The 27,913-nt window shown below is 40.5% G+C and overlaps 1 pseudogene; it reads left to right on the forward strand.

Annotated features, from left to right (window-relative positions):
* Nucleotides 1-499: 499 nt before the first annotated feature.
* LOC141495343 (uncharacterized) lies at nt 500-27,809 on the forward strand (annotated as a pseudogene).
* The last annotated feature ends 104 nt before the right edge of the window (nt 27,810-27,913 follow it).

Below are 27,913 nucleotides of genomic sequence, written 5' to 3' on the forward strand. Positions count from 1 at the left end.
CAAGATTCAAATATAGATCTTCTGACTCTTAAAATGTAGGGTCCCAGCCACTTCACCATTTACCCCCCTTTTTCAGTGCAGATGTTTCTGTGTGGCAATGATTCTAAGCTTCTGCAAGGGGGGGAGGGGAAGTGAAGAGAGGGCTATGCCTCCTAGAAGAAATGGTTCCATTTGGAAGGATGTTTTAAACATGGAGAGAGTCCACATTACCCAAGGCTCAGTGCTGGATGCAAAATCATCTCCTGAATATTCAAGACCCCATAGACCCTTCTTCCTTTTTCCTTCTTTTTTGCCCTGTGCTGAGTCTTAAGTGAAAATAATCTTTCTTTTTTTCCCTTCCTTCCTTTCTTCCTTCTTTTTTTTTTTAAAGGCAAAGAGATCTGTCTTTTGTTCCACCTTTCCCCCTGGGGCCCCTCCAGAAGAGGTCGACACCATCCCAGTTTGAGAAACACTCCTTCGAACCAATCGCTGCCTGGCACTATTCCCTTGGGCGCCTGGCATGGGCACTGTGCCATCCGAGCAGATGGCCGTGATTGCAGGCAACCCGGAGACCCTGCATGCGAATCAAGTATGGGTGTTTACAGCATCATTTCCCCGCTGAGAACATCAAAATGGCAGTCCATGCCGAACTCCTGGGCCTAGTTAGAAGGATGAACCATCACTAATTCTGTGCCGGGCGAGACAGTCTTAAAAAAATGAGGCATCTTTGCTGTCAATAAAAGGTGCCCCTCCTTTACTTCCTATTCTGTCTGCCCTACAACCTCCTCTCTACAGTGTAAAGAGACATAGGGAAAGGACTGATGCCCTTTATCCTGATGGATGATTTCTTTTGACCGAGTTCCCTAGTCCCCTCAACTTCCCTAAATCATATCTGTGCTTCAAGAGTTGGTTCATATTCTACTCCTTCCATGGATAAACCTGATTCCCTTCTTTAGGTATCACCACTTTGTGACTAATGGCAAGTCACTTAACCTCTGAGAATGAAGCAACCAACTCTCTGAGACTTTAAGTGATAATGGATTTTCATCTGCTTCCATAGAAGGAATACAATTTGTACCAGATGGAAGAGCTCCTCCTTAAGGGTTTTCACCTCCATCCTTTCCCCCACTAGACTGTGAGTCCCTCTAGGGCCAGAACTGTGATTTTCATACTACCTACCATGGGATAGGAGTGGGGAAGGGGCACACACAAAGAAGTTATTAGATAAATATGAGATAGGACTCTAAAGCCATAAGATTTACTTCTTTGTATTACTCCAAGATTGACTCTAAAGGTGATTCTGAAAGAGGATTCCCCTTTACATTGGCAACAGTGGCTACTTTGTTGGAATAAGTGTGCATCTGCCTAGGAGACTACATGGAAGGTGATGATGCCAATTTGAATGGAAAATGCTGATGTGATAGATAAAAATTCAGTCTCTGTTTTTTATTCAGTCTTCTTCATGTTGGTTGATTGCCCCCAAGGAAGCTGTTCTGGTTGAGTCTGACTTTCAAAAGGACCAAGATGGAGACTGTAAAGAAATAACTGGGAAAAATAATTACCCTTCTTCTATAAAGCCTTCCCTTAGCTTTTTCCAGTTCTTTGGATCATTGATAATTCTAAAATTTGAAGGGAACTTAGAGGTCATCTAATCCAATCTCATCATAAGGAGCTTAAGGAGGTTAAATGATTTTTATAAATTTTATAAAAGCAGGGATTTGAACCCATGTCTTCTGACTCCAAATTCAACATACTTTCAACTGCTTTGAGCTATAGATCTTCCCTCAGAACTCATAGTCCAACTTCTTGGCTTTGTAAATGAGGAAATTGAGATCAGCGAAGGAATGTGATTTGCCAAAAAGTCCATACACCAGGTAGCTAGGTGGCACAATAGATAGCATACCAGACCTTGGGTCAGGAACATCTGAGTTCAAGAGTTGATTCATATTCTACTCCCTTCATGGATAAACTTGATTCCTTTCTCTATGCATCCTCACTTTGTAACCATTGGCAAGTCACTTAACCTCTGAGAATGAAGCAACTAACTCTAAGACTTTAAGTTATAATGGATTTTCATCTGCATCTCAATAGAAGGAATATAGTTTGTACCAGATGGAAGAGTATACCAGGCCTTGGGTCAGGAACACCCAAATTCAAATCCAGCCTCAGACACTTACCAGCTATATTATTCTGGGCAAGTCATTTTACACTGTTTGCCTTAGTTTTCTCATTTGTAAAATGAGCTAGAGAAGGAAATGGTAAATCACCTAGTATATTTGCCAAGAAAACCCCAAATAGAATCACAAAGAGTTCATTCACAATTGAAATGACTGGACAGCAATATGTGGCTAATAACTTAATGAAGGCAGGACTCAAATTCAGATTTTCTGATTCCATATTTGGAGTTCTTTTCCCATTACTCCATACTATCTCCAACTTTTAGCTTCATTGGCAAGGATCACAAGATTTGAGAGGGTTTCAGAGGTTACTAGATGCCACTTGTACTTGAACAAGAATCTGTCAGATCTAGTTAGAAGGGTCAAGCCCATTCTACCTTTTGACAACTCTCATTTCTTTACCTAAAAAAGGACTTTCTTTATCAAAAGTCAAGAATCTGCTTCTTCTTATTTATTTGTTTGTTTGTTTATTTGTTTATTTATTTATTTAATTTAGGTTTTTGCAAGGCAAATGGGGTTAAGTGGCTTGCCCAAGCCACATAGCTAGGTAATCATTAAGTGTCTGAGGTCCGATTTGAACCCAGGTCCTCCTGACTCCAAGGTCGGTGCTTTATCCACTACACCACCTAGCTGCCCCCCAAGAATCTGCTTCTTTTCATCTTCCACACAGTACTCCTATTCTGCTCTCTGGGGATTGAAGGAACAAGTATCAACCACATGACCACCTTCAAAATCCTTAAAGAATCTCTCCCAATAATTTAATTTCCTAGGCTAAACATCTTTAGTTCTGTCAATTGATCCTCATGTGAGCAAATCTCAAGGTCTTTTCCTATCCTAGTTACTCTGTCCTAGACACCTTCTAAATTATCGACATTTGTTCAAAATAGGGCACCCAAAATGGAATATGCTGTTTCAAATGTCAATCTGATGAGGGCAGAATGCAGCAGGACTATTGCAACTATACCCAGACATTCTACCTCTCAATGCTACCATCTAGACTGAAAAGGTTGTGGAGGATTAGACCAAGCCTGGTATTAGAAGTCATAGATTTAGACCTGGAAGGGAGTTTTCTAGTCAAAGGTGTAGATCAGGTAGCCCATTCCCAAGGGCAGCCACCAGATTAAAATGTATTTGGGAAATATTTAGCAAAATAAAAATATAATAAAACATAGTTAACATTCGATTTTTAAAACTAAATCAATATGTAACTACAGAGTTGTGCTTCTCCTGTGCTCCTCCATTTCAATTTGAGTTTGACACCACTGATCTAGTCCAACTCCCCTATTTTATAGATTCTAAACGTCAGTCTACAGCAATTAAGTGACTTACCTAAGATTAAATAGATAGTAGTTGGCATGGGTAGGACTTGATTCCAGGTCTTCTGACCCCAAAGACCTAACTGTTCCTTTTGAAGACCTCAGAGACTGCTTTGTGGACCTTACCTTCCTTTCTTGTGGCCTACCAAGATGTCGGTTTCAGATAAATGAGTCCAGGAAATAGAGCCATCCATGAGCCCATTGAGGGTAGGGAATATATTTTGTTTATCTTTGCCTCTCCAGAGTCTAGCATAGTGCTTAGCACTAAGTTGATGCTTAATAAATATTCATTGACTTTTCACTAATGTTTGCCTATTCCATTCTAGCCTTAGATGCTAAACTACTGGAAAACACATGAGAGGTGGGGTGCTGTAGTAGAGAGAGCACTGGATTTAGTGTTAGAAAGACCTGGGTTTGAATCTTGCTACAGACCTTTGCCAGATACTGGTTGAGTCTCTCTCTCTCTCTCTCTCTCTTTTTTTTAGTTTCTGCAAGGCAAATGGGGTTAAGTGGCTTTCCCAGGGCCACACAGCTAGGTAATTATTAAGTATCTGAGACCGGATTTGAACTCCTGACTACAGGGCTGGTGCTTTATCCACTGCACCACCTAGCCGCCCCACTGGTTGAGTCTCTTAATGTCTCCAGGGCTCACTTTCCTAATCTGTAAAATGAGGGTGTTGGACTCCATGACCTTCCAACACTATGTCTATGATCTTAGAGGTCTATAAGTGCTTTGGAATGGCAAAGACTTCCATGACAAGTCTTGACCATTGAGTGAACAGTCTTTCTAGGTAACCTAGAGCAATCCTATTTTCTCTTGGGGGTGCCAGGGAGAGAGAGAGAGAGAGAGAGAGAGAGAGAGAGAGAGAGAGAGAGAGAGAGAGTGCCCTTGACATGCCTCTGAATCTCTCCTTTCCAGAGCCCCCCAGGATGAGATTAGGATGGGAGGGAGGAAGAGAGAAATTAGGTAGTGGCAACTGAGGCTAGGAAGGCTGCCGCTTGGGGTCCCAGGCTCCATGCATATGCCCCTTCTGATCCTCCTGCCAGTAGAACATTTAACATTTTGCTTTGAGATGATAACAGCCAACCTTTGTGTTTGCCTTCAGTAATCTGTTGGGCTGGCTCTCATTACCTGGAATCAGACTGGCTGCAAATGTGGGCTCTTCCTAGATTTCTGGGCAGACTAACATTTCTCTCCTACAGGTCATGGTGACCGGAACACCTTGAGTGTTGCTGAGCTGGGGGTGTTAATTGGAGGTGCTGTGTGCCTAAACAGAACGAACCAGGTTCCCTATTTGAGGTTGTTGCAAACCAAGGAGACCAGCTGCTATTCTGTCAAGAAGGAAACTTCGCACACACAATCTTCTCCCACCAGCGGCAGACCATGGGGAGAGAGGAATGGGGGTGGGGTAGCAGTGTGACCATACGGTGGAGAGAATCTTTCCCCATTCTCACTCACTCACTGCTGCACTATTCTCATAGGACTTAGAGCTCACTCAAAGGGACCTCTGGGATCATTTAGTCTTACCCCCTCATTTTACAGATGAGGAAACTGAGGTTAAATCTTTTGACCAAGGTCACCCAGATAATACTCAACTATGGAAAGCCACTTTGACCACACTGTCCTTGAAGAAGCAGTACCAGGCTGCTAGAGGTTGTGGTTTTTAGAGACTCAGTGTTGGTGGCCTGTACTATAGGGTCAAATTATTCTCAGTCTTTCAGGTCTAAAAACCTGATGACTCAAGGGTGGTGTGAACTTGGGAAACTGACTCAAGGAATCCTATACCTTTGTCTCCAGGTGAGTCAGTATGCCAGGTAATTCATCCATTTCTAGTACCAGTGAAGATGGCATGCTCAGTAAGAGGTAGAAATTATATAGTCAAAGCACTTCTGATCTGGAGTCAGAAGACCTAAATTCAAATTCTGCCTCTGCTATTCATTATCTGTGACCTTAGGCAAGTTACTTAATCTCTCTGGGACTCAAATTTCCTCATACATAATAAAATAAAGAGAGCTAAACTAGATTATTCTTATGGTCCTTTTCAGATGATTCTATTATCTACTTCCCATTTTTTGATTTCATATTCCCCAGCAACTGATGATTTTTCATTTTGTTTTCTAGAAATGTTGCCACTTGGGCCAGAGTGCTGTAGCTGGAGAAGATAAGTACCCCAATGCAATTAGTAACCTATCACTAAAGCCCTGGATTCATTTAGGCCCAGTTTAACTTTTGGAACCTTCTCAATAATTATTTGTTTGGCGCATGACTTTACCTAGGTTTCCCCTAGGAACCCAAGAATTTGTAATTTTACTCTTTCCCAGGATTTGCTCTGGGATCATCAGAATTTGGCTGTTTTCTAGGTCTTTACAAAAGTGAAAAAAGACACCTATCTCCTCTTTGAACACTCAAGATAACAAGAAATCAAGTATAGGACACAGTTTTGTTTTGTTTTTAACTAGCTGGAATGAAGACTGATGGCTTCAATATTTATAGGAAGTGAATGAATCCTTCTCATGGTTTCAAAAACAGACACAGAAATAAGGCAGAATCAGTTCAAGGAAAGAAGAGCCACATTTGACCAAACCAAAACCACAAAGATAGCAATGTAAGTATGCAGCCAGACCAGGAGAGAGAGAGATGGGGATAGATCTGGAGGAATGAACCTGAATCACTTCTACCCAATTGTGACAGTGAGTATCTTCTTGGGAGGAATCCATTCAGTAGATGAGATATTCTATACCACTCACACTTTTTTGCGTGACCCTGACCAAAACAGCCAAGAAGAGGGGAGGGACAAGATGGAACAGCAAGAAAATGATCTGGCATTCAAGTACCTCTCTTTAGTTGGGCACCAATATGCCTTTCCTTCCTCACCTTCCAACTACTTTCCTAATCTTAAAGGCAGTCAGTAGCACAATGGATAGAATGTAGATCCTGAAGTCAGGAAGACTTGAGTTCAAAGGACCTAAGACATTTGCTATGTGACCCTGGGCAGGTCACTTAATCTCTGTTTACCTCAGTTTCCTCAACTGTAAAATGGAGATAATAATAGTACTAACCTTGTAGGTTGTTAGAATAAAATGAGATACTATTTGTAAAAAGTCCAGTGACTGGCACATATTAGATGCTATATACAAATGTATTCCCTTCTCTTCCTTTATTCCTATTCAGGTTCTTGCCATCCATCCTTACCATCCTCATTTCACCACCAGCTCCCCCGCCCACATACCTCAGTCCTGTTGTCTTGTCCAGCTCCTTAAATAGACCTGATATTTCTGTTCAGGTTATCTTAATAACCTTGGACTAGAATCTACAACCACCACATACTTTGAATAAGAACTGTCTATCTGATGGACAAAGTCTCCCTGAGCTCATTGTGGTGGGTTTAAATTCAGAGCTAGGTATGTTTATTTATTTTGTGTCTGTCTCAGAGTGATTATATTGTGAATAATGGGCATAATTCTTTTCTGGGAAAGAATATAACCAAAAGGATGGAGAGGAAATTAGTACTAGCATCAGTAGACCTGAATTCAAATCCTCTTTGCTTCTTACTGCTTGCATGACCTTGAACAAGTCAGTTCCCTTCTTAGGGTCTCAATTTCCTCATCTGTAAATCAAAGAGGTTGAACTTGTCTATCTTTCTAGTTCAAAATCCTATAAACTGCCCCGCAGGTGATACCAGATGCCTCTGGTCCTGGTGGTGGCCAGCCCCAGCTGGGGAAAAGCTAATATGGAGAAGAGGCAGACCTGGTCTTTGCAGGAGAGAGGGATATTCATGGCCCAGGAAAAATCTGATGGATCTCTTTTGACAAGCCCCCATTCCCTGTCATGGGGATTCCTGGGCCTTGGGCTGTGGGCCCACTGATGTCAGAATTGAAGGTAACATTGATAACAATGGGGCTCTTCTTTTCCTGCCTTTTACCATTAGCCAATCTGCAGTCTCCCCCTCTGCCCCTGCCCAAGCAGTGACACCTTTCCACACCCCAAATCAGTCCCAGGGTGGTCCTTTTCCTTTCCATCTTCTCTCCTTGCTCCTCTCAGCAGCTCCCCCCCTTGCTCTCCAGCCCCTGCCCCCCCAGGTCACAGCAGCCACGTCTGTCATTAACCTCCCGATGCGCTGTTCTCGAGACATCTGGGACTCCGAGTGCCAGAAGGGGCTGGAGCCGTTTCCATCTCAGCTGGGGCCTGCTGCTCAGCACTGCTGCCGCCTCCCCTGTGCCAGCCCGGCATGAGCGGCCACTTCGGAGAGCTAAGCCAAAGGAAAAAAGGAGAGAGAACACATTTCAGCAGCTCCTCTCCCTCTCCTCCCACCTCCCACCTCAAAAATAAGAAAACAAAGCTTCTCAATCCTTTTCTCCCAATTGTGCTGGGGCCTCCAGGGTGATTGATGGATTATTAAGGAAGGGGAAGCCCAACAGGCTGTTCCTCCAAGGCCCAGACCCAGGAAGAAAGGGAATTTCCCATCATTCCTCTCCTCAACCCAGTATACCCAGATTGCTGTTCCCCAATTCTGCTACTGGTACCTGACCTGGGATGGAGATGTCCACGGCTGGGCAAGGCCCTGCCCTTCCTCCACCCTGCCCTCTCTGGAGATAGGTATGTATTGGGGGGGGCAGGTCAGGGCTTTTTTGTGGGTGAATGGGGGGCTTGCATGTGTGGTATGTGATTGCAGATGTTCACAAGCAAGGGTATGATGCATAATGCACTTTGTGGATATGTAGACGGGGTACATCCATGCTGGCTTTGTTCCTTGTGTCTTTGAAAGGACATGTAACTGGGCGTGTGCTGTAGGAGCCGAGACCCTTCCTCGTAGGCGACCAAGGGCATGTGCTGGCCTTGACTGACAGGGCTCCCTCGCCACGCCTGCAGCAGGGCTGGTGCCCTTCTCTCCACTCTGCCTGTCTCTTTGACTCTTCCTCAAGAGCACCGGAGCTTTCTCTGAAGGAGCGTCTGTGAAGGGACCCTCCATCTGCTCCCGCCGCCTCAGCAGCTCAGGCCCATTTGATATGCAGCTGGGCTCTGTCCCCAGCACCGGCTCCCCCGGGGCTGTGGGGACCAGAGGCAGGCCAAGGGCTTGCAGTTTGCACACGCATGTTCACACACGCCAGTCTTTCACCTAGTCCCAGCCCGGGACCCCAGCCTCCCCACTGACAGACCTTCCATCAGGAGGCAGATGCTGCAGAGGTTTCAGAGCAAGGGGAGACCAGATGCCGTGAGGGATGGGGAGCTGCGCAAGTCTGAAGAGACCCCAGTACACAAAAGCAGGGCCTATTGGTGCAGCCCATTGGCTATAGACTGGAGCCTTCTCAGGAGCCCTGGACAACTGGGTTTGATGAGCTCACCTGGGGTTCAATGGTGACTGAGGGGAGAAATTTAAAAGCCAATCTAACTAAAGACTAAGATTTTAAATGGTGTTCTGTCATGGTGAACTCGTGAGAAATTACTTGGGGCCTCAGTTTCTTCCTCTGTAAAATGGAGACAACAATTCTTTTTTTTTCTTTGTTTTTGTTTTTCTTCTGGCATTGTCCATAGCAGGCCTGTCCTTGCCCTGTCTTCAGCCTTTCCTGGATTGTTGTGAGGATCATATGAAATAACAAATCTGAAAGTTGTTTGGAAAAAGATAAAAGGGAGTTGCAGATGTAAGATATAATTATTATTTGGCACAGTCATGATACTTCAGAGAGGTTAAATGTGTGACTTTATCTATTCATGTGGATTCATGCTGGGCAGATTAGCATTGACCCCTGTGACCAGGGCAGGAAAGAAATAAAGCAAGACCTTCCCCCAGATCAGACCCGTTCTGAGCAGCTGGCATTGACTGCTGCCATGACACATCCCAAGGTCCTGCATCTTCGAGGATTTGAGGATGGATGGGTCCCTGAGACCATCTAATCCAATTCTCTCATTTTACAGAAATGGAAACTGAGGCCAAGGGTAGTGATAGTGCCCAGGTTAAAAGAGTTTCTATGTAACAGAATGTGGGGCTTAATCCAACTCCTCTGAATTCAAATCCAGGCCTCTTTCCACTATAACAATATGCTGTTCTCACTGGATCCTGCCAGCAGTGCCAGAAATTATGTAGGGCAGCCAGCTATTGTTATACTAAGCATCTGTCCTGGGCCCTCAATTCTCTCTCTCTCATTCCTACCACTCCCTCTCTCCCTCTCTGTTCACTCTTACTCCCTCTCCTCCTCCCTCCTTTCCTCTTTTCTCTTCTACCTTCCTCTCCCTCTCACTAGTTCCCATGGATTAAATTATTACCTCTATGCAGATAATACCTGAATCAAAGTAATCACATTGACTATTGCTAACTTTTTCTTCTCTCCTCTGGGTTTCCATTACCACCCTTTTACTCTATCCCATCAAAAATTCCTGACTCCTACTTTCCTGAGAAAGTAGAATCCATTTGCTGTGAGCTCCTTTTTTTTTTTTAATCCTGAGATAATTCAGGTTAAATGATTTGCCCAGGGTCACACAGTAAGCATCACGTGGTCTGAGATCATATTTGAACTCTGGTCCTCCTGACTCCAGGGCTAGTGTTCTATCTACTGTGCCACCTACCTGCCCTGGTATCTCCTTCTAACCTACCCTATACCTCAAAATTTTTTGACATCAGCTATTTTCTTTATTCCAGCTTCTGACAGATAGAATTATCTATTCTCAATGAGTCCATTCTTCTTCTTGTATCTTAATTCCATCTTTTCTCATCTTGTCTTCTGGAGATTACCCCCTTAATCATTCTCCTTCTCTCTAAATATTCAAATTCCCCTTATCTATGGTTTCCTTCCCTGCCACCTACTAACATGCCCAGTTTTCTCCTACCTTTAAAAAGTTCTCATTTGACTCTACTCAAGCTATTATTTTATATCCCTTCTCTTTTAAGGTCAACCCTGGACAAAACTGGTTTTATTCATTATCTCCATTCCCTTTCCACTCATTCTCCTAGTTCCTGACTTCAAACCTTATTCTGTCTTTGAACTTCATCAGTCAACTGAAACTTCTGTCTCCAAGTTACTAATAATGATTGAATTATCGAATCTGTTGGGGTTTTTGGCAGGGCAGTGGGGTTAAGTGACTTGCCCAAGGTCACACAGCTCAGGTCCTCTTGATTCCAGGGCTGGTGCTCTATCCACTGCACCACCTAGCCACCCCTTAGTTGTCAAATCTGATAGCCTTTTCTCCATCCTCATCTTTCTTGACTTATGAGCAATCTTTGAAATTGTTGATCCCCTTCTCCTCTCCTTAACAGCAGATCTGAGCTTATTGATTCAATCAGCTGCCAAGGTTTTCTATTGCCTCTAGGATAAAATATAATAAGCTCCTCTCTTTGGCCTTTAAAGTCCTTCCCAACCTGGCCCCACCCATCTTTCTCTTCCTTTTCAAGGATACTCCATCTCTCATCTCTATGTCTTTGCACTGACTCTCCCAAGTGATTGGAATTCACATCTTACTGCCATTTCATAGGGTTCCTTTCTTCCTTTAAGATGGAACTCAACCACCATCTTTTGGCTGAAGCATTTCTTGGTTTCCACAACTTCTAATGCCATCCCTCTGGAACTATCTAGTATTTAATGATTTTGAATTTGTTTACTTTATACTTATGTGGCATATACTTCTATACTTCTATATGACTTGTTATCTTCCTCTTTAGATTTTAAGTCCCTTGTGAGTGGGGTTATCTATATTCTTTGTACCTGTGCCTCCAGTACCTGGCACAAAGTAGATGCTTACAAAATGCTTGTTGATTAGATTTTCATGACACTATTCATAACTCTGGGTTCTCCTATGAATTGTCCTATTGCTCCATCTTAGTCTTCTTTGCTGTCACCATGCACATAATGAATGCCCAAAGTAAAATTGTATTCTAAGACTCTACTGCAGATCCTTTTCTCTTTCTATGTATCATTCTCAATGACCTCATTAGCTCCCCTGGGTTTATTTATTGTCATATGATCTTTCTGGGCAGCTAGGTAATACAGCGGATTGGACACTGGACTTAGAGTCAGGAAGACTCATCTTCATAGGTTCAAATTCAGTCTCAGACACTTACCAGCTGTATGACCCTGGGCAAGTCATTTAGCTCTGCCTCAGTTTCTCATCTGTATTCAGTTCAGTGGCTGAGGAAGGAAATGACTAATCACTGGAATATCTTTGCCAAAAATTTCCAAAATGGGATCATGAAGAGTTGGATCTGATTGAAATGACTGAACAGTAACAACAATATGATCTTTTTATGAAAATGACTTCCAGATTTATAGGAATAGCCTCAGTCTTTCTCCTGAGCTTCTTTCCAATATCATAAATTGCCTATTGGACATTTCCAACTGGATGGTCTATAGGCATCTCAAACTCAACATGTGCAAAATAAAACTTATGATCTTCCCTTCCTAATCTACCTTTCTTCTGAACTTGTTTCTATGGAGGACACCACTATCCTTTTAGTCAACAATATCCAAAACTTCATTGCAATCTTTAACTTCACTCTCATTTACCCAAAATATCTAGTTACCATTTCTACTCAAGTGTTCTGGAAAATATTAAACAACCAGATCTTTGACACATTTTTAAGATTAATTTGTTATCAACATCTCATCTATTACTTTTCTTGTGTCTAGACAATCAACAAAACAATAAATCAGACTCCTTTTTGGAGTAATTGTTGATTTCCAAGAGGTGAATACTCACACTGAAAATTTCATCATCGGCTCTCAGGAACTGGTGCTAGCTTTTGCCAACACATTCCTGACTCTAGACCTCTTCTCTGTTGATAATAGACCAGCAATTACATCTTTCTATTTGGAGTATAAAACTTTTCAAAATCTCTTCACAGTTTCAAGTATGAAGTTACATGCAGTTAGCCAATTAATAAAGGCTTTTGGATCCTTAGGACCTCATATGGAGAGTTTAAGTGACTCTGATTCATGTTCCTTTCTCTTGGCCTGTTGGAAATTCAATTTAATTCAGTAAGTACAGTATTATTGAGTACCTACTGTGTGCTCATCCTGGTGTTTTGAGCTGTAGGGGATGTAGAGAAGCAATAACATTAGTTACATTACATTTCTATAGTACATTAAGATTGACAGACTCTGGAAATGGATATTGAGTTGGGCCTAGAATTAAAGGAAAGGAAGAGTGGGTAGACTGCCTTTGGTGAATTGCAAAACTCTTAATCACTTCAAACTTCTCCCTGAAACAAAAATCCATCTTTTTTTTCAGACCAGTATCTACTAATGTTTTGTCCTGGTACACAATGTTCTCCAAAGAATTACAAGAAGTACTGCACACAAAGTTAAGGAGAGCCCTTTCGTGAGTGGGGATAGAGGACGACTGGAATGAAGAGTATCATCAAAGACACCTAGGACCAAAAGAAATTATTGACATTGAATTCATTTACATTATACTAATATGACTTCTATAGGAACTTGTTGTCTACACCATTAAAATGTGAGTCGCTTGTGGATTATTTCCATTCTTTGTACTTGGATCTCTAGTGCTTGGCAATATGAGATTGAGAGATAAACTATGGACATTATTGATGCTACAAACATATCCTAATGATATAATATGGAATGGCTAACAGCATTAGGTAGATTCTTTGTTGCCAGTTATGTGAGGTCCTGGACAAGGGTCTCACAGAATGAGTGAGGAGACAGATCCACTTGAATATTTGAACATTCAAATTATTTGATGCACAACAACCCTGTGAGATAAGGTAGGATATGAATATTCTCATTTTACAGATAAGGAAGTTGAGGCTCAGAGATGAAGGAATTTGCTCAGGCTGACAGAGGTAGTAAGGTAGGACTCAAGGACAATTTTTCTAACCATAAGACAAACACTCACACACTGAGCCAGGTATGCCTAACATAAGAACTCAAAGCAAAAAGAGCAGTGCCTTTGTAATCTGAGGACTTAGATTCAAATTCCTGCTCTTCAATATGGTGTAATGGAAAGAGTGCTTGACTTAGAATCCCTTTATGAACTTGGGCAAGTCATTATCTCTCTCTGCCTCAGTTTCCACATGTATCAGGTGAAAGGGTAAGAAGAGCTGATTTCTAAGATCACTTCCAGCTCTAGATCCTATAATCTATGATTTACTCTATCTAGGTTGATAAGACTAGCACCTATGGAAATAGAACCATTAAATATGATACAAGTAATATGTGACTAGTGTTAGAAAGTACTAGCTGAATTGGGAGAGGGGAGGGAGGAGGAAGGACTGGAATAACTTTACAAGGTTTTCTGGAAGAAATGAAATTTGAGCCAGGCCTTGAAGGACAGGCCCAGTTGGTGATCACCTCTCCTTGTCCTTGGCCCATGGGGAAGAGGGCTGTCCTTGCAAACTGACTCTGGAGCACCAGGAGAAGAAAACTATCTGTGTTGGAGATCCTGGCAGAGCTGGGCAATGGCTTATGAAATATGTTAAAATAGTCTGAACTTGGATCCCCAGGCTGCTCTATTGATCAGCCTGCCTTTCCTGGGACACGTGGGCTATGGAGAGAGCTCTTTGTGTGGTGGGGATTCTGAAGGCCCTGTCAGCCCAGATTGATTTTGAAATCTTGTATTTTATACGAGGAAAGGTCATGTTTGTGGATGGGCATCCTGAGGGCTCTTTTCAGCAGGGCGCCCTTAGACTGAGCAGCCGGACTTCCATTAGCATTAATGGGAGGCTCACTGCCCCGTCGGTGCATGCCTAGCTCCCCGGGGCTCCCTGGTGTATGTTAGACAATGCTAAAATCATTCCTAATTAGGCATCTCCTAGATCTTGGGTCTAGAAAGAGAAATCATGAGCCACACCAGACTCATCATTCTATGTTCTTTGCAAGCAAAATTGGTGCATCTTATAACAGGGAGTGGCAGGGAAATCTGGCTCAAGATGAAATCCAGTTTCAAGGATACCTTACTATCCTGGAGAAACATTGTGGTAAAATGAGCCCCTGAAATATATCCCTGGAATGGTAGAGTAAGATCCCTAAAGGCCTAGCTTCATCCTTCTTTGACTCTTACTTTCCATGTGATCCTGAGCAAGTCCCTTCATGGCTCTGAACCTCAGTTTCCCCTTCTGTAAAGTGTGTGTATGGGGTAATAATACTTTCACTACGTGCTTCAAAGATATTAGTTTTTTTTGAGAAAAGTGATTTGTGACCCTCAAAGAATGCTTACTCTATTCCAAATTGGTCCTGAATAAACAAAAAAAATAAATCACTTTTCCTCATGTTATGGGGCATGGGCATTTGTAATCTGTGATTGGAAAGAGAATTACTTAATATTTGTATATATGTATAGATATAGATACAGATACATAGATAAATAATATGTGCATAGTAATACATTGTGAATATAATGCATGTGTATCTGTAATACATGCAAGCACAAGTAATACATGTTATATATTGTGGTTTTATATGTGTACATACATATTCTTTTCAAAATAACTTCATTTTATGGATCAAGCTGTGTTCAAAACATATGTATATTATCACACATAGATATAGACAAACTATACAAACATACATAGGTATAAATACACATGTGTATATACATACATATATATATATAAAACATACATTTGTGTATTATACATCTATGGAAACATTATATACATATGGATATGTATGTATAATGTATCCATATAAATGCACATATGCATATATGTGTATGTATCTACATTCATAACACATTTATTTATACCACTATGTTGTGTATAATTAGCTGCTGTGTCCAGATCACAGGATTTAGTACAGAGCAGAGCTATTGAACCCTAGACTCTCCCAGTTATAAGGGAGCTCTAAGGTCATTTCCTCCACTCCCTGCCAATCCCCCAGATGAATCCCACACAACAACTAGAGTAGTAAGTGTTCTACACACCAGGAAGCAGTAGGGCTGTTAAAGGAAACAAGACCATTTAGCCCAGGGAAGAGAAGACTTAGAGGGCAAGTGCCATCTGCCTTAGAGAATCTGGAGGACTGCCATATGGGAGAGAGATGAAGCTGTTCTGTTTTGTTCCTAATGGGTGTAAGGTACAAGAAGGTAGATTATAATCTTAGGGAAATATTTCCTAACAATTGGAGGTGACCAAACTTAGAAGGGCTGCCTTGAGAGGTCAAAGTTTCTCTCACACTGGAGGTCTCCAAGAAAAGACTAAATAAGTTCGTTTCAGGAATGCTGTGTAGGAGATTTTTATGCCAACTGGTCTTGGGAGAAGGGTCTTTTTCAGTCTGGGGAGTCTGTTGTGCTATACATTCTTGCACAAATAGAAACTCATAAAGTTAAATGGGCCATCCAACCTTATATAATGCATTATTGCTTGCCTTCCCTTCCTATCTGCCAGTCTACATTTCCTCCATCCTTCAAGGCCTATCTCAGTGTCTGCCTCTCCTTTGAGCTTATTCTTAATCATTCTAGACCATATTGCTCTCTCCTTCCTATCAGCTTGTGGTCTTTCTCGTCCAGACTAATTTATATCTTGATTACATATTGTCATGTATTGTTGGGAAAGCTAGTGGTGCAGTGTAGAGAGAGCTAGATGGGGAGTCTGGAAGACTGACGACCAGTCAGCTTCAGATACTCACTAGTTGTGTGATCAGAATTAGTTTCCTCATTTGTAAAATGGAGATAATAAATAATAACACCTACCTCTTAAGATTGTTTTGGGGGAGGAAAGGAAAGGAAATATTTATAATGAATTTTGCAAACCCTAAAGCGCCATGTATAAATACTATTTAATATTTTTATTGTTTACTATATAAATGCTATTTATTATTATTTCTATTTTTTCACAGAGATGCATGGTCTATATTTATTAAGGAACCCTCACAGTTTCTAGAACAGAATTGGGTACTATGTTAGTTTGAATACAGACCATTCTTGAATATAGACTGATCCATAAAATGAGGTTTCTTTGTATCATGTATACATACAAAGATATTAAAAATCACACACATGTAATATGCATGTATTATACATACAACACAAATTTGTTTCAGTCTCAATGCATTTTATATATACATGTGTGTATGATGCACACATAAATATATTATATGCATTTTATATGTACACACCTGTATTTCTACACACATGCATAAACATACATGTTCTTATACCTCCATGTGTTTTATGTGCATGCACTTGTATTTATGCTTACATGTGCATTATAATACACACATGCATGATACATGAGGTCTGTCATATGTGTTTTGTGTGTATGAGCATCAACTAAAAAAAATCACATCCCTTCTAAACTGTTCTTTGGTTTTCTACAACTAGATTCAGGGGAAGAGGATGTAATCTATCCAGACTAGGTTGGTATTTGTAAATGCCATAACAAGAACGTGCATGTCTAGAGTCTTATGGTTTACAAAAACATTTCCCTCACAAGCACCATAGGAGATAAATAATATCAGAATTACTGTATCCATTTTAGAGGAGGTAAGTGAGGTTCTGTTCAAGTTCCATCATTCTTCTCCATGACTTATGAAGTGAGAAGGCACTCTAAGGATCACCCAATCCAAACTCCTACCCCAAGCTGGAAACGCTCCTGGGGCATCTCTATCAGAAAATGATCTGGGCCCTCCTCCATCCTCCTTCTCCTTGACCTCTCTGAAGCCCTGGACACTGTTGATACCCCCCTCTCCTCGACACTCTCTTCTCTCTAGGAGAGACCAACTCTCCTGGTTCTTCTTTTAACATCTGACTGCTCCTTCTCTGTCTCCTCTGCTGGATCCTCCTTTTTTGGGACCATGAATGGGGGGCTTTCTCTACTTAAATATCCTCAACTATAAAACAAAGAGCTTAGATTGGATGATCTCTAAAGTCCTTTCTAAATCCAATAAATCAGTGTCTCAGATCCTCATGATAAGGAGAGGAAGACAGGGTAGGCTAGCATAGAAACATAGTTCCTATTTTCTGCATTTTTCCAGGAAAAGAGTAAATAGAATCAGACAGCCAAATTCAAATTAATCTCTTGAATTTTTCTGTCATTTCTCTCCTTACCCCTTTTCTTGTTCCTTTTGTTTCAACACATCTTTTATTAGTCTGCCTACTCCTTTCTGCATCTCCTCTTCCAGTTGTGGTCTCTGTCTCAGCATTTCTTTCTTTGTCTCCTGTCTCTTGGGCCCCACCTCCTCATATCACAGCCCTTCACAACATGATGTGGTCCTGACCATCCCTGCTGACCCTGGTTACCTCTCTTGCTTGCCTGCATTTTCTCATTAGCTGCAACACCTTCCCCACTGAGTCTCCCAAGGCCTCTTAAATGTTTCCTATGGCTTTTCTAAATTATTTTATTGTATTTAGACTTTTTTGTACTGCTTCTTGTGCCACTATGAACTGGAAGGTCTATGTATGTATGTATGTTTGTGTGTCCTTTTTGCTTTCTTAAAATTTCTCAGCAAAGCCCATTATAGGTTAGACCACTTAATAAATCCTGATGTGTTTCTCAAAAATGAAGTATTTTATTTCACATGTATAGTATTTTATATAATATTTTTTATACATACAACATAATAATAATAATTCATCATAATAATTCTGTAAGAAAAGTATTTCCATTTTATAGATATGGAAACTTAGATCCAGAAATGCTCAGAGGTCACATAGTGAATTAAAATCCTGAACTAGAAATATTATGGCATTAGTAGGATTTGGTATCACAGAATTCCTGTTCAGATCTCAGCTCTGGTAGTTCCTCCCTGTTTGACCCTGGGTTGGTAAAAACTTCTTGATATCTCCATGTCTGTATCCATGAACTCAGGAGAGTGACAGTGTTGTGAAACAGAAATTGTCTGGATTTAAAGTCGGGAGCCCTTGACCTGAAGTTCAACTCTGTTACAAACTACCTGTTTAGCTCTAGGCAAGTCCCTTTTAGAACCTCAGTTTATTTGTTTTTTTCATTTGTAAAATGTGAAGGCTAAATTAGAGAATCTCTAAGGTTTTTTCCCCAGCTCTAAACATGTGATGTTCTACAAGATTATCTCTAATATCCAGCAAAAAGGAATATTTATTGCAATTCTTTTTTTGGTGGCAAAGAACTGGAAACCAAGGGGATGCCCATCAATGGGGCATAGCTGAAGGTATAATTGTAATGGAATGCTATTGTGCTATACGAAATGATGAGCAAGCTGCTTTTAGAAAATACTGGAAAGACCCACATGAACTGATACAAAGTGAAATGAACAGAAACAGGAGAACATTGTACATAATAAGAGTAATATTATATGATGATTACTGTTGCTGTGTACAATGTTCTCCTAGTTCTATTCTCAACAATACAATGATCCAGGACAAGTCCAAAGGACTCATGATGAAAAATGCTGTCTACCTCCAGAGAAAGAACTGATGGAGTCTGAATGCTGATTGAAGCATACTATTTTCCACCTTCTTTATTTTCTTCATTTTTTCCCTTTGGGTCTGTGACTTCTTTCACAACATGACTAATATGGAAATATGTTTTGCATAATTGCACATGTATAATTTATATAAAATTTCTCACCTTTTCAGGGAGGGGAGAGGGAAATGAGAAGAAAATTTGGAACTAAAAATTTAAAAAATGAATGTTAAAAATTGTCTTTGTATGTAATTGGGAACAATAAAATATTAAAAAGATGATCACTTGACTTTTTTCATCCTATTCATGTGGAAGAGATGGAGAGATGTGGATTAGGTCATAATACAATTGAATTTGGAACTAATTAGGCTTAAAAAGTAATCATTAATGGTTTGATGTCATCTTGGTAGTAGGTCTGCAGGGGGATGCCCCAGGGATCTCCACTAGGCTCTGTCCTATTTAATATTTTTATCAGTGATTTGGATGAAAGCATAGATGACAAATTCATCAGATTGGCACATGATGCCATGTTAGGAGGAACAGTTAACAGAGTCTGGATCCAAAAGGATATTAACTAAATAAAACTATGCATTCATTTGAATCCAATAAGATGAAATTCAATAGAGAGTGAATGGAAAGTCTATGATGGGTTCAAAAAAGCATCTTAAGTAGTTTAGTCAGGAGTGGTTATACAGTTTATATGTGTGTGTGTGTGTGTGTGTGTGTGTGTATACTATTTATATGAAACGATTGATGTAAAAGTTTTTATGCAGTTTACATAAAACAAAATCTTTTGGTTTTAGTGGACTACAAACAGCATGAGTAGCAATGTGATCTTGGGGTGCATTAAGAGGCATGCATTATAACAGTATAAAAGTCCCTCCCGATTCTACCCTTTTCCAAGTGCAACAGTTTAAGAAAGACTTTAAGAAGCTGGAGGGCAACCAGCATGATGAAGGCTCTTTCATGCCATTTAAGTATGAGATGAAGTATCTGAGGAAGTTTATCTTGAAGAAAAGTGTGGAACTGCTGATTGTTTTTAAGTGTCTGTCAGATGCCATTTTGATCCCAGAGAAAAGAACCAAGAGCAATGCATGGAAATTGTCCAAAGGTGAATTAGGTTTGTGAAATCAGGAGAAACCTCCAAATGGTTAGAAGTATCCAAAAATAAAAAAGGCTTCTTGGATGAGGGGAAGTTGAACTGAGGGTGAGGGATCCTGGCTATTTGTGTACATGCCTGGCTACTTTTTGAAAAATGTTAGTGGTGATTACTTTTGGGTCTAGGATGGACCAGTTGTCCACTGAAGTCTCTTCCAATACTAAAAATCTTGTGATGCCCTGCTGAGCAGAGAGCAAGCCTTACTTAGACTAATGACCCGGGGCCTTAGTCTTAGTTATAAAAGGGGCCTGGTGGGAAAGCCAACTCAGCCAGCAAAAGCTCTGAGGTCGACCCTTTCCTAATAAACTCCATGAGAGAATAAAACACCTGGGCTCCAACAGCATAGTGTCACTATTCCATCCTGAGATGGCTCAGTGCTCTCTGTTCTATGTGGATCACCATCTGTCCACTCCCCTTGATTACTACTAGTGTAAGAGAGGGAGAGAGAGAGAGAGAGAGAGAGAGAGAGAGAGAGAGAGAGAGAGAGAGAGAGAGAGAGAGAGTATCTCACTGAGCCAGGGAAGGGCTTTATCACTCATCCCCAAAACTCTCACCCTGGAAATTTGTTTTTGGCCAGAAGGTATGTGAATATGTAAGATTCTACTAATCAGGAAGGCAGGAAAGCCTTAGGCACAAATGAGCCACAAATGCAAGTTTATTCTAAGTCTGAGCCTGGCTCAGGGTACTGGCTAAAGGATATTAAATGATTTTGTAGTCCCCAAATGGGACTCTTAATATGGAAACTTCCTCCACTAATGCAGATCAGGGATAGTTATGCAATTTATAATCTTAGAGAGTTGCCCAGTGCATTGAAAAGTGAGGTGACTATTGTGGGTTCACACAGAGCCAGGATGTGTCTGAGCCATAATTGTAGCTCAGGTCTTCCTGCCTACAAACTTGGTTCTCTACTCCCTCTCCAAGCCTGCTCTCATTTCTATACCCCTTTGAGATTTACAAAGCCCTTTCCTACAACAACTAAATGAGATGATTATAAATAGAATTAAGTTTGTTTTACAAAGGAGGAAACTGAGTCTCAGACAAATGAGGAGACTTGCTTAGGATCACATGATGACTAAAGGTATGAGGGACTCCACACCTTGACAGGTTCTTGCTTCTAGATACATGGAATGTTTGCGGGTCTGGTTAGCTAAGGAGAATCTTTGTGAGAAGCTCACAGGCAGACCAGATGGGTTTGGAAAGTCACAACATAATGCAACCGGAAGGAAAAGAGCTTAGAGATCATTTAGTCTTCCTCATTTTATAGATGAAGAAACTTATTCAGGTGGTCCAGGGTTCAAATCCTCAGTCTGCTAATTACTCCAGAAAGTGAACTTGGTCCAACTACCCTGTCACATGAAGGGAATTGGGAGAGATGGTCTCTGACTCCTGAAACCTATGAAACTTTCAACTCTGTGTGTGTGTGTGTGTGTGTGTGTGTGTGTGTGTGCGTGTACATTTACTTTTGTGCTCATGTGAGTGCATGTCTACAAATGTACATACATGAGTGTTTGGGAATTTTGTGTGGTTCTCCATCTACTCCACTTTTCATGGATATAGACTTCCTTCTCTAATTAGCCCTAAGTTCACTCTTTTTCTGTCCTTGCTTGGGTGTTTATTCTAGTTTTTTCCCCTGGAATCTGGTTGAGTTTTAGGTTCTGCTGCTGCTTAGGTCCTTAGAAAAATGATCTCTTCCCAACTCTCTCTGCTTAATTTCCTCTGAAAAATAATTCATCTGGTGAGGAGAGCTGGTTCTGTCTGGAGCCCTGCTGTTGAGGAGGCTGAGTCTGGTGGATCACTGGAGTTTTAGAGTTCTAAGTTTCAATAAAGTTGGAGTCAATTGAGCATCCCCACTAAGTCCAACACCAATATGGAGAGCCCTAGAGGGTCCCAGGAGCACCAGGCTACCTGGAGGGGATAGATGCAGCTCAGATGATAAGGACAGGCCAAAGCTCCCATGCTTCTTGGGACTGGGATCAGGATGATGAGTGTCGGCAATGCAAGACCACACTCTCCAGCTCAGCCCGATTCATCTATCTGCCCCAAGAACTGCGGGGATCTGTCCTTGCTCTTTGGAAGCTAACTAGATCCTTGAGAAGCAATAGGGGGCAGGGCAGCAGTGTGGGTGGGGAATGGGGAGCTGGCACATTATCATTTGACAATTTTTCCAAGGACCATCTGTGCCTGGAATGGAGTGGAGACAGAGACACACTGACAGACAGACAGACAAAGGCAGAGAGACAGAGAGAGACAAAGACAGAGATAGAGACACAGAGAGAAAGGAAGGACAAAGACAGAGATGAAAACAGAGAGATAGAGATTGAGATAAGAGTGCCAGAGGAGGAGTGGGGGGGGGGTGTCACTGTTTTGAGGGCCTTAAGGTAGAATCTATCACCCATGGTCCAAATGGAAATGGGCTGCTTGTCCTGAGCTCAATTCTCAGATCAATTGTAGATAATGCAGAATTAAATCCCTTTGAGAGGTAATAGGGTAAAGAAAGCCATTCATGGCACCTTGTACTTCAGTTTCTAATACTCTCCATTCCCTAGCTTGATTTATGCCAAAGGGGAGGCCTCAAAATTTCCTTTTCATCTTTGCTTGAAAGGAATTAAAGTTTTAATAGTTTAAAGGGAAAGAAATGAGTTTCATGTTTGAAAACTTAATGTATTCTTCAGCTTTTCCTTCCTTTCCCTTGAATATGGAGCCATAATGAGGTGGGACATTAAAGGTGTCCCCTTAATATGGAGAAGTTAGCCCTCAAAAGTTAGAGATGTACAAGGCCCCACTCATCTGTAGAAAACTACTTTAGAAGCACCCATATAAACTCTCATATTTCTTTGCTTTATTCTGAGGATTTTTTTTTGAGGTTTAACTGTTTTTTTGATCTTAACAAGTTTTTTTTTTATCATCTTTGCTTGAGCTTTTACAATGTGACTTTTTTTTTCTTATTTTAAAACTGTAGCTTTCAACCCTCTTCTCATCTCTGATTGTTTTATGTTTTCAGGTTTCTGAAAGTTTTTTGGCTGCTTCCCCAGGTTGGTTTCTTTCTCCCCCTCCCCACACTGTGGGTACAAAGACAATATCATCTCAGAGTAAGGCTTTCTTTGTTTCAAATGGACTCTGCTTGGGCATCTCCTCAAAGGCACCTGAAGGGAGTCTTGGTAGAAAAAGGGATCGGGGCTGTAGTCATCTCCTTTGCTAGCTGAGGACCACAAGGACACCCACAGAAAATTAACTTGTTCATTAATTTGAAATACAGGTGGCATCTGGAATCCTGTGCTTTTATAGGGTCATTGGGTTTTCCAATTGAGAGGGATCTTTAAAATCACCTAGTGTGACACCTTCATTTTACAGAGGAGGAAACTGAGCCCCAGAGAGGACAAAGTGATTTGTTAGGGTTACGAAGGGTGGCAGGGTTAGCCTTTGTGCCTTTTGATTCCATGTCCAATGTTTTCCCCTGATAATAGGTTTTGATAGCTGACAAGTATATCTTGGCCTAATCAATCCCAGAATTATAATTCTAAGTGACTCTTCACCTCTTTCTCTCTTCTGGAAGCATTTAGAATTATTTCTATGCATAGCTGCAATAAAAAATAAATTTCAAGGAAGGGTACAGGGCACTCACAGTTCTTTCTCCTGACTATAAGATAGTCTGGGTATTATTTGCATTTTCCTCCTCCTTCTTCTTCCTTTTCCTCCTCTTCTTCTTGAATCTGTCTTGGTGGGAAATGCAACAACTTCTCATGGCTCAATCCAACAAACAGTCAATATGAGAATTTACTTAAGATGTTCTCCAAAATTAAACTGACTACTCTCGATTTCATTGATGGAATCTATTTCAATATTTTCTTTATGATGTTTGTCTTTGTCCACTATATGTTTACCCTTTGTACACTATAAAACAAATTCTGTGTCTGAACCTTGATTTTTCATGAGACAGACAACAAGGCACCCTAGTCACACCCACTTCAGTGTATATCAAGAATCTCAGTCCTCTACCTATAGAAAGATTTGGGAGTACATGTATCAGTGGATTCATTCTCTAGGTGTCTTGGTCAAAACTTATAGGGGAATAGTAACATGAATCCTCAGTTATAGCCAAGTTGATATCTTCAATTTATTTCAATTCAATTCATTTCAAATACTTATTAAATGTTTATTTTGGACAAGGCATTGTACTGCACTAAGTGATGGGAATATATAGGGAAAAATATCTGAAATAGTCCCTGCTCTCCATGGACAGATAGATCATAAATGCACATAAAATTATGCAATAATTTGAGAATGGAGAGAATATGAACAGCCAGAAATGGGGGGGGGGGAAGGAAGGGGGAAATGGAACAAAAAAGACTTTTAAAGACCAAAACTTTAGAAGTGGAACTGGAGAGGACATTAGAAGCTATTCAAGTCCAACCTGAATTTTACAGATGAGGAAACTGAAGCCTAGAGAAGTTAAATGAGTTGTGTAAAGTCATACAGAAATCATGTGACCCAGTCTGAATTTAAATTCAAATATTTAAACTTCAAATCTAGCACTTACCCAATAAATCATGTATGAGCTACGCCTAGAATGAAAAAAAGTTTGTAATTTGTCCTCATATGTTAGAAAAGTCTTAGGAAGATTGTTTAGACAGTTGTCTGGGAGCAGTATTGTGGGAAAAGGAGAGACTGGAAGAAAGGAGAGCAGTTGAGAAGCTATTACAATAGGTCAGATAATACACAGGCACAAGTAATATAATACTCTTTTTTTTAAGGTTTTTTGTAAAGCAATGGGGTTAAGTGGCTTGGCCAAGGCCACACAGCTAGGTAATTATTAAGTGTCTGAGGCTGGATTTGAACTCAGGTGCTCTATCCACTATAACACCTAGCCACCCCAACACAGGCACAAGTAAAATGGGTATAAATAGGAGGAAAGGGAATAAACATTTATATAACACTGGCACTGTGCTAAATAATTTATAAATATTGTTTCATTTTATAATAGACAATAACCCTGGGAGACAAGTGCTATTATTATTATCTTCATTTTACAGTAGAGGAAACTGAGGTAATTTGGGGCAGAATTTGAACTCAGGTTTTCCTGATTTCCAGGCCAATGGTCTATCCGCTGAACCACCTAGATAATTAGGATTAGATAATATAGAAAGGCTTCCATCTTGAATTCTTTGATTCTATGTCCAGTCAATAATCAATGGTTCAGGAGTAAAGTTCAGGAATGAGATTAGGACTGTATCTATAATCTTGGCAATTGTTTGCATAGAGATGATACTTAAACTCCTGAGAGCAAATGAAATTACTGAGAGAGAAGAAGGCCCAAGTCAGGCTTGAGGATTAACTGTGTTTAAAAGATAGGATGCGAATGATGAAGCAATAAAGCAGTCTGGAAATAATAATTACATAGGCAGAAGGAGAACCAGGAGAGAGAAGTATCACTGAACCGAAAGAGCATAAAATATCGAGGATGATGTAAACTTTAGTGCCAAAAACTGCCAATAGGTTACAGAAAATGAGGGCTGAGAAAAAGCCATCAGATTTAACATTTAAAAGATTGTTGGTATCCTAGGAGACAGTAGTTTCAATAGAATGGAGGGGTTAAAAACTGGATTATGAGGGATTGAAAAGTGAGTGGGAAGAAGTGCAAATAGGAGTATAAGTGATTATTCCTAGGCTTTTGGCAGTGAAAGGAAGAAAATATATTTAAGATGGTGGCTTGAGGGGATGGTAGGGTTAGCTGACAATTTTTTTTAAAATGGAGATTTATGATTGTTTATAATCAGTGGGGAAGGAGACAGTAGATAATGAGAGATGAAAGATGAGTATGAGAGAAGAAATCATTAATAGGGCAAGTTACTGGAGAAGATGGGAGGAAATGTAATACATACAAATGGAGTAAGCATGTCTTCTATATCTTTTTCCAAATCACCAATACAACAGTTAAATAACAGGGCCAAGGGCATATTCTGGTACAATTTATTAGAGACCTCCCCCCAAAAGTAACAAGTGGTTAACAATTGATTTCTCTTTGGATCCAGTCATTTGACTGGATCTAAATCTGCCTAACTGTGCTGACATTGCACTCACATCTCTCCATGGTGTCCACAAAAATAGCTTGAGAAGCTTTGTTAAATGACATGATGAAATCCATGTATGCTATGTCTTTGGCATTTCCCCTACTATATCTGTCTAGTCATTTTCTCAAAATGAAAAAGAGGAATTTTTTCTGGCATGACCTATCCTCAAAATGAGTTTATCATCAACCTTATCAACAAGCATTAAGTATCTAATATGTACTAGTGACAAGCACAACCCTAGTCCTCTAAGACTTCATATTCTAAAGGAATAATCTTATAAGATACAAACAACTATGTACATATAAGATATATGTGATTTAAATGAGGGAGAATATCAAAGGGACTGCATCAGAGGTGCTGAGTGGAGGAGGAGGAGAAGGAAAGCTCTCCCAGGGAAAGTGTGATTAGAGCTGGGTGGAGTTTTGAAAGAATAGGAAAATGAGAGGAGAGAAAGTTTTCCCTTGCCATCTGGGGATGGCAGGAAAAAAGGAATAGAGTCAGGAGATAAGAGTATTCTATGTAAGAAGTAGCAGAAAGACTGGTGATACTGAATTGAGAATATGCAGAGGAATGGAGAGGGTAAGAAGACCAGAAAGGTAGGAAAGATTTTCTCCTCAAATTTCCCATGCCCATCACCATCCATATCCAAGAAGCTGTCAAGATTTTACATTTGATTCAAGAGGCAATTAGGAGACATTGGAGTTGACTGGGTGGGAGAGTGGCATAGTTAGCCTCATGTTCTAGGTCCATGTTGCTTTGGCAGCTGAGTGGAGGGTGACCTGGAGTGAGAAAAGACATGAGGCAAGGAGACCAAATACCAGATAATTGTAATAGTGGCATATAGGCAGTGTATTACAATATAATACAATACAAAATTCTACAGAGGTAGAAGTGACTTGGCAATAGAGTAACATTGAGGTTTTTGGAAAGCACTAAAGTTATTGGAAAGTTGGTGGTGCTCTGGGCAGTAAAAGGGAAGTTCAAGAAGAAGAGAATTTGAGCTGAAATATGATTTCAGTTTTAAATAGGTTGAGTTTTCAGGGTTTTCAATTAGAAATCTCTAAGAAGTCATTGGTGATGTGAGACTGAAGATCAAGAGGAAAGTTAGGGTTGAATAAATAGATCTGAGAATCATGTACATGGAGATGATAATTGAATTTATGGGAACTGATTAAATCACCAATCAAGATATTTTAGAGGGAGAGTGTACACGCATTAGCCATCAGGGAGTTGGGGCATGACCAGTTAACCAGCAAGGAGCCAAACCTGGGTCCTGGTCCCCCAAGAAAGAAGATGGGCCCCAAACCCAAACTCATATCAAACCATAAAAAAAAGAAATTAGAGAGGCATTTGGTCACTTTGATACTCAAGGAACAGGAACAATAGAAGTTAAGGAGCTTAAGATGACTTTGAGAGCTTTGGTCTTTGAACCCAAGAAAGAAGAGATTTAAAAAAAATGAGATCTGATGTGGACAAGAAGGGGACAGGGAAATCAGTTTCAATGATTTCTTGGTTGTGGTGACTCAAAAAAATGGTTGAAAAGGATACCAAAGAAGAAAATCTGAAGGCTTTCAAACTCTTTGAGGATGATGTAACTGGGGGAAAAAATCTCCTTTAAGAACTTAAAATGTGTGGCCAGAGAAAAAAGGGGAAATCTCACTGATGGAATGATTGATGAAGCTGATCAAGATGGTGAGAGAGAAATCACCAAACAGGAGTTACTGCAGATCATGAAAAAGATCAGTCTTTTCCCTTTTTGCAGGCACATACACATAGGCTATTAATGTTCCTTGTTTTCATTTTCTGAGGCATCACTATAATACATAGAAGCTGATTTTCCCCATTCACTAATTTTTCTAGATAATTATATTTGAGATATATCTGATTC

This window comes from Macrotis lagotis, chromosome 1 (assembly GCF_037893015.1).
Source record: "Macrotis lagotis isolate mMagLag1 chromosome 1, bilby.v1.9.chrom.fasta, whole genome shotgun sequence".
NCBI classification, from domain to species: Eukaryota; Metazoa; Chordata; class Mammalia; order Peramelemorphia; family Peramelidae; genus Macrotis; species Macrotis lagotis.